This window comes from Pongo pygmaeus, chromosome 3, assembly GCF_028885625.2.
Source record: "Pongo pygmaeus isolate AG05252 chromosome 3, NHGRI_mPonPyg2-v2.0_pri, whole genome shotgun sequence".
In the NCBI taxonomy this organism is placed as follows: domain Eukaryota; kingdom Metazoa; phylum Chordata; class Mammalia; order Primates; family Hominidae; genus Pongo; species Pongo pygmaeus.
Window position 1 is genome coordinate 55,011,999 of NC_072376.2, and position 8,133 is coordinate 55,020,131.

At 35.6% G+C, this 8,133-nt stretch overlaps 1 pseudogene; it reads right to left on the reverse strand.

Annotated features, from left to right (window-relative positions):
* Positions 1-3,147: 3,147 nt before the first annotated feature.
* Positions 3,148-3,949, reverse strand: LOC129034538 (ubiquitin-conjugating enzyme E2 L3-like; annotated as a pseudogene).
* Positions 3,950-8,133: the final 4,184 nt, after the last annotated feature.

Genomic DNA, 8,133 nt, shown 5'->3' on the forward strand with positions numbered 1-8,133 from the left:
CTCAAAGAAAAAAAAAACAACCCTGAGGATACCTTGATCTTGAGCTCCTAGCCTCCGGAAACGTGAGAAAAATTAATTTATGTTGATTAAGTCACCCAGTCGGTGGTACTTCATTATGGCTGCCCTAGCAAAACTAGTACAATACATATTTATATTTTTCTGTAACCCCTAAACCAAGTATTATCTTGTGGTTTATGTTACCATCTGGTCTTAGCCTGTCAATACCTAAGACTGAGTAATTTATAAAGAACAGAAATTTATTTCTCACATTTCTGGAGGCTGAGAGGTCTAAGATCAAGGCACAAGCATCTGGTGTTGGGTGAGGGCCTTCTTGCTCTATCTTCCCATGGTGGAAGGTGGAAGAGCAAAAACAGACAAACTGTGTCCAAATATGGCAGAAGAGCAGAAGTGTGAACACACTCCCAGAAGCCCATTTTTAGCAGCATTAATACATACATAAGGATGAAGCACTCATGACCTAAACATCTCTCATTAGGCCTCACCTTCCAATACTGTTGCATTGGGATTAAATTTTCAACACATGAATTTTGGAAGACACATTCTGATTATAGCACTATCTTTATCCAAAGTAACCAAATTTTGTTTTCCAAATTAAAAATAAAAAGAACTCAGCCAAAAAAATAATTTTTCATAAGCCCAAATCTACCAGATTAATAACTTTTGAGTTTTATTGACCATTTAAAGAAAATTGCATATATTTTTACTGTACAACCATAGTATAATATATAAAAATAGTGAAAAGGGTAGATATAACAATGATTAGTGACCAATGTTTTGCCTCTTTTTTCCTTAGAAATTGTCCAAGTACCCAAAGATTAAATTATTACCTCAATAAATGATTAGCTTCAGGCTTTAAAGTTAAAGTTCTAGAAATTAAAATAAAACAAGAAAATTAAGTATATATAATTGGTTATATTTTAAGAATTCATAGGCTTAAACATTTTAGAAGTTATTCATTGTTATGAGTTCTTTTAGTTAAATACAATTGTATAGTTTTGCAATCTTAAGACAATTTATAGAAACACTAATGACTCAACCCATAGAACTAATGTAAAAATTTTTGAAAGTTTAACGTAGATTAAACTCAAAGCATGTACTAACTAAAATACTGCACTAACATTTTTACACAGTGGCAAATTTAGGGAGAAAACAAAAACTATTTAAAGCTAAAATTAAAATATCTTAATCTTAAGAGTTATCTCTTGTTCTGGAATATCACATGAACTTTAAGAAAATATTATTTATAAACCTTTATTTTCTTTTCCAAATTTTAAAGCCTCTTCAAATCTTGACAAAATCCCCAACTTTCTAACTTTTGCTAAGAACAAAAGCCATTTCTCAACTCACATTATACTTCTTAAAATCTGAATTTGTTCCTGCATTTATTTTGTGTGTAACATCTGTGTTTTTCATATACTGTCAGTTCAGTAGTTTAATAAAATATGGTGAATTTAGATTTCTTTCGGAGATATTCCAGGGTATCTCATTTGAAAATTGTCAAAGATGATGCAATTCAGTACATGTATGCCAGAATTTTACATTTTAAAATAATCTTTCTATTTAAATTTTATAGCATTTAATATTAATAGTTTTGAGGAGACTCAGTGCTTTTTTCTAAGCTTAAACAATGAAGTCAATTATTAGATCATTTAGTAATTTACTAGATATACCTCATTCCAAGTTTAGTTAACTTAGTGATCCAAAGATGGCATCAGAAGCCAAGCGTCTTCCATGTTTCCAATTAGACCATATTCAGCATATTGGCTTTTTCCTGTTTGTCTCCTTATGCCACTTTACTGCTGTAATTGTGTGTGTGTGTGTGTGTGTGTGTCTGTTGTTTTTAATTCTAAGATCAATTTTTATTTCTTCCAAAAATAAAAGAGGCAGTCAAAACAATTTAAGACACGTTTTAAAGGATATTACTGAGTGAGCTTCAAGGGGAGCTTGACTCTGCAAAGGCTGTGAGTCCAAAGGAAGAGGGATGTCTGTCTTGTTCCTTGGCTGGCTGGCTGCTCCGAGGACAAAGGAGCCAGCAGAGGCCCCGGAGACCCCAGACCGGTGCCCTAAATAGCCAAGTCCTGCCGATTCCAGTTCCAGTCTCGCACAGGATCAGACTGTGCTGGGGAAGGGCTGTGGTGGGGCCGCGCACCCAGAAAGTGGAGATTGAGCCCCGTGGCCCATTCCAATGGAACTCGGTGACACATGAGCTTGAAATTTCAAATGGACATTCTGGCTTTAGCGTTGCTTGCAAGAACCAGAAGATCTAACTGGCTGCAGGAGTGCCACCCTTTGTCTCTGGAGTCTTTCTGGCGAGAGATTCACCGCAGGCAGTGTGCACAGCATCCTCTTGGCTGGCCGACCTGTTATTATAGGGTTTCCCTATGCAGGCCAGGTCCCGCCGGAGATCAGTCATGCACCCTGACATCGAGGTTTGCCCAAGTCATTGACTATATTGTAGTAACATTAGCTGGATATTTACAGGACAGCTGGCTCTCCCTTTCCACGGATTTTTAGGGAGAGGGCTGTAGGGGCGGGGTGTGGCTCTTTGCTTGTTTTTAAATTTTTAAAATGATATCATAAACTGGGAGTCAGGAGAATTTTAAAACAACTCCTACATAGAGCAGTCCAAGTAAGTGAGAGGAAAAGCCACCATAAACACCTGGGTCCTCTCCTCTCCTATGCGGAGGAGGCAGGGCCTAGGTCTGGGGAAGTGAATAAATGAAAAAGAAACTGAGTGCAAGAAGTGGGAGTTGCAACGACAGAAGGAAGAAGGGGAACAGCATATTTTTTTTTTCTTTTTTAACCTTAAGAGCTAAGTGTAGCTTGAAGATTTTCGATAACTTTGGACAAGAAAAGGAAAATCGTTCTTTTGAAGTAGGTTGAAGCAGTGATTTTTTTAAAACAAAAAGCAGAATGAAAACATGTTAAATGTTTCATCTTTTCTTTACAAGTTACCTAGATGGCTTTTGATTGAGAAAACTGTGGAAAGCTAGTAACTGCCACAAGGAAACCCAGGGGATGGCATGTGTCAATTTTCCACAGAGCCTTGCTTACTGGGTGTCTGAATGCACTGCTCCCAGGGGCAACGGCTCTGCTCACATTTGCTGGAATCAATCGCAGCAGATTTTAGTCTGCAAGTCGCTTTTGACTATATTGCTTTGTAAACTCTCCAGCATTCTTACAGAATTTTTTATGATCCTTAGAGTATTCTTCAGGTAGGTCAGGCCAAAGGGATGCTTGGGCTGGGGATAGTTCATCAGTGCTATGAAAGACTGACTGGATTACTTTGTTGGTTTTGGTTGCCAGCTTCTAGTTTTCAGCACTAATTACTGGCAAACAGACTGTCCCCTTTTCATCAATGTTCAGGTGATACACCTTTGTTTTAAATGTGATCTTTGGTGGTTTGAATGAGTACTCTGTGGGAAAGTTGGTTTTGATCCTGAAGGCCCTGTATTAGCCCATTTATGCATTGTTATAAAGAAATACCTGAGACTGGGTAAATTATAAAGAAAAGAGGGTTAACTGGCTCATGGTTCTACAGGCTCTACGGAAGCATAGCTGCATTTGCTTCTGGGAGGTCTCAGGAAGCTTCTGATTATGGCAAAAGGCAAAGGGGAGCAAGCACATCACATGGTGAGAACTGGAGGGGGGAGGGGAAGCACCACACACTTCTAAACGATCAGATCTCAGAACACTCTTCCAATAACTCACTCACTATCTGGAGGACAGCACCAAAGGGATGGTGCTAAACCATTCATGAGGATTCTGCCTCCATATTCCAGTCACCACCCACCAGGCCCTACCTACAATATCAGGGATTACATTTTAACATGAGATTTGAGTGGGGACAAATATCCAAACTATATCAGGCCCCCTTATCATGTGGAGGCTTGTCCATCACCCTCCTGCTGACCACCCTCTTGGACATCAACTGCTACAGTTCGACACCTCACATCCACATGCAACAGAACCCAGTTAGGAAGGGCTGTTTATCACTTCCTATGTTTGTATTTTTTAAAACTTTTTCTTTCTTTATTTATTTTGAGATGGAGTCTTGCTCTGTCGCCCAGGCTGGAATGCAGTGGCAAAATCTCGGCTCAGCACAACCTCCACCTCCCAGATTAAAGCAGTTCTCCTGCCTCAACTTCCCAAGTAGCTGGAATTACAGGAGTGCACCACCACACCAGCTAATTGTTTTGTATTTTTAGTAGAGATGGGGTTTCACCATGTTGGCAAGGCTGGTTTGGAACTTCTGACCTCAAGTGATCTGCCCACCTTGACCTCCCAAAGTGCTGGGATTACAGGCGTGAGCCACCGTGCCTGGCCTAAACTTTTTATTTTGAAGTAACGGTAGATACAGGAAGTTGCAAAAAATTGTACAAAGAGGACTGGTGCCAGTCAGTGTAGTACGCTCTTAGTTTTCCTCAATAGTTACATCTTATATAATTGCAGTACAATATTAAAACCAAGAAATTGACATTCAATACAATGTGTATGCATACTTTTATGTTATTTTTTCAGTTGTGCAGATGTGTAAATGAATAACTTGGCTTTTTTTTTTTTCACTCAGCATGATGCCCTTGAGATCTGTCCAAGACATCCAAGTTGAGTCTTTTTTATTGCTGAGTAGTATTCAATGGTATACATGGATCACAGTTTGTTTAACCATTCATTTGTTGAAAGACATTTTGGTTGTTTTCAGTTTCTGGCCATTTCTTACAAAGCTGCTTTCAACAATCATATATAGGTTTCTATGTGGACATATTTCCCTACCTCCCACTCTACCCCCAGAATAAATTTTCAGGAGTCCAAGTGCTCGATTGTCTAGTGGTAAGTATGTGTTTAGTATTTTTAAGAAATTGCCAAACTATTTTCCAGATTTCACAGTCCTATGAGCATTTGGTATTGTCACTATTTTGGTTCTTCCAAAAGGTGTGCAGTGACATCCCATTTTGGATTACATGGATGCAGAGGAACTGGATCTGTCATACCTTGCTGGTAGGACTGTGAAATCTGGAAATACAAATGTAATCCAAATGAGATATCACTACATTCCTTTTGGAAGAACTAAAATAGTGACAATACCAAATGGCATTTTGGATTACATTTGTATTTTAACAGCTAGTGATGTTGAACATTTTTTTCATGTGCTTATTTGTCATCTTTATATCCTCTTCAGTGACATGTTTCTTCATGTCTTTGACCATTTTCTAATTTTATTTGTTATTTGGGGGGTTTTTGTTTGTTAGTTTTTGTTTGTTAGTTTTATTGCTGAGTTTTGAGAGGTTCTTATATATTCTAATAGAAGTCTTTGTCAGATATGTAGTTTACAATTCTTTTCTCTCATTCCATAGCGTGTCTTTTAATTTTCTTATAAGGGTCTTTCTCAGAGCAAATGTTTTTAATTTTGATGAAGTCCAAATTATTGATTTTTCTTTTTATGGGTGGTGCTTTTGGTATCATGTCTAAGAACATGTGACCGAGCCCTAGGTTCCAGAGTTTTCTCCTATGTTACCTTTTAAAAATATTATGGTTTTGAGTTACCTGTTTTGAGTTGGTTTTAGGCAAAGTGTGCCATGTGGATCAAGGTTTACTATTTTTGTCTATGTATATTTAATTGCTTTACTACCATTTGTTGAAAAGAATACCCTTTCTCCTTTGAATTTCTTTTACACCTTTTTCAAAAATCAGATGTTTGCATTTGTGTGGGTCTATTTCTGGGTCTTAAGTTCTCTTAAGTAAATTACTAGAGTTGGTCATATTAATTTTTTCACTAGTTTTGCTATCCTGGTATCAGTTTTTAATGTCTATTTCATTCAGACAACCCTTAGAGATTAGTAAAATTACAAAATATAAAACTATTTTTTGATGTAACCTGTTTTACATCAATAAAAAGCACATATGAGCATTTGAACTTATGTTAAATGTTTATTCAAACATTTCTTCTCTGATCACTCTCTCATCTTCTTCATCCAAAAACATAAAACACAGATTATATCCTACAACATTAGATTATGCTTACAACATAAAAGTTCTGTTCTCTAATTAGATGAAATATTCAAAACAGTGATTGGGAAAGCTCCCCTATTCTACTGGAATGATATGATATCATTTGGAACATCATGTAATTAAATACTAGAAATGAGCTATTGTTGAATTGAGAACACTGTCTAAATGAATAATCTTTACTTACACAATTCTTTGCAATGTTCAAATATTGGCCAGAAAATTTTGGTCTTGCAAAAAAGATCTGAAATGTAATTTTTTTTCCTATTTAATTCTCTATACAGAATGAACCTACAAAGAAAGAGAAATTGTTTCACTGATGTTCAACATAGGGCAAATTTAACTGAATTACTCTAGGGAAACAACAGCAATTTCCATTAAAATCATCAAGTTTTATCTCCATTCTCCAGCAATTTATAAAGTATACTATATAAGTCTCTACAGAGAACAAGGCAGATAGAAGCCAGGTGACTAAGCACTGGCCTTCTGTTTTTCAAACACGTTCCCTGAACCTATTGTGTAACTAACTGATGCTTGGGCTTAGGACTGGCCTTTTTCAGCTTTCTTCATTTCACTCCCATTAAAAAGAGTTCAAATTAAACACATACCCGTGAAACTCAGCAAATGGAAAGAAAGCATTTGACTCTCTTTCAGTTTTAGTCAGTACAAAACTACATTAGTAACATATAAAACATAAGTGATTTTACATGAATCCTTCATCTTATATGTCAAGATTAGAAAAATAAATCAGAGCAGTTTTTCCAATTATTGCCATATTCACTCTTCCCAAATCACCTTGAATTCTTGCAAGTTCCAAGATAACTCCTGTAACCTACTTTTTATATTATAAATGCATATGATAAAAATTAAAGTGTTTATTTCATTGAGAGCTCATTTTCTTCAGTATTGTATGGCTAAAGAAGCCCTTAGTAACTTCTCTTAAACAGATATTACTACTATTTCATAAAATTCTAAAGCTCAAAGGGATCTCAGGTTTCTTATCATAATTATGAACTTATTTGCTGTGTGAGGCATTGTCCTACACCTCTTAGATATATTTGACAGATAAGGAAACAGAGTACCCAGGGTCACACAGTTAAATAGCAAAGCCAGTTTAGTTCAGGCAGCCCATATCAAAAGATCATATCCTCAAACCATGCACCATAGAGATTCTCATGGAAACTTCTTATTTTAAAGATATGAACCAAGCCCTAATAGGCATTTCGAACTATTAATTTTTTTGCAGCAGAGTTTGCTAGTATCATTGTCAAATGTTCTGTATGTTTTTACTTAAGTTTACAATGCTAGAAACTATTTAACATAATTTTGATGGTTTTTAAATAAATAATTATAAAGTATTAACATTCAAAATCTTTATATTATAAAGCTTAAATATCACTTAAGGTTAGAATAACAATCTACAAGTAACTGTAAATTAGAAATCGGCAATGACTTGAAATCATTCCAGTGTTTTAAGTAAAGTATGAATTGTATACACACCCATACATCTTTGCCATCATTATATCTAACCCTGAATGTATACTATGTATGTGTATATATATGTGGGTATGTATACATATGTACATATACATATACACATATACATACACACATATACACTTACGTACATGGAGTGGTAGTATCAATGATAGTATATTTTCTAATATATTGATAGATGTACAAAATACAATACCCCTTTTATTACTTTTGATATTTATGTACAAATTATTTTGCCTCACTATATACTCAGATGTATTAAAGAAATAAAATAGATTTGAACAGTTTCCTTTCCCGTTCTAGACAAAGTTACCTGATTGACTAGAAGTGATTGGTAGGTGTGGCAAATCCGATCAGTATTTTTTCTAAGAATTGCTAGTTCTGTAAATATAGCAATTAATCTTAAATACTGTGTGATTAACTTTAAGCTCAGTGAACTATAAACTCTAGATTTAAAATTTCCTCCAAGCCCAAGGATTAGCTGTAACACATTGCAAGATTTTCACCAGGTAGAGTGTACTTGGCTATACCTGAAAGTATTTATAATTTCTCATACAGCTGCTTAACAATGAAGTATACTTTTTGTGTCAAGGCTACTCATTAATAATG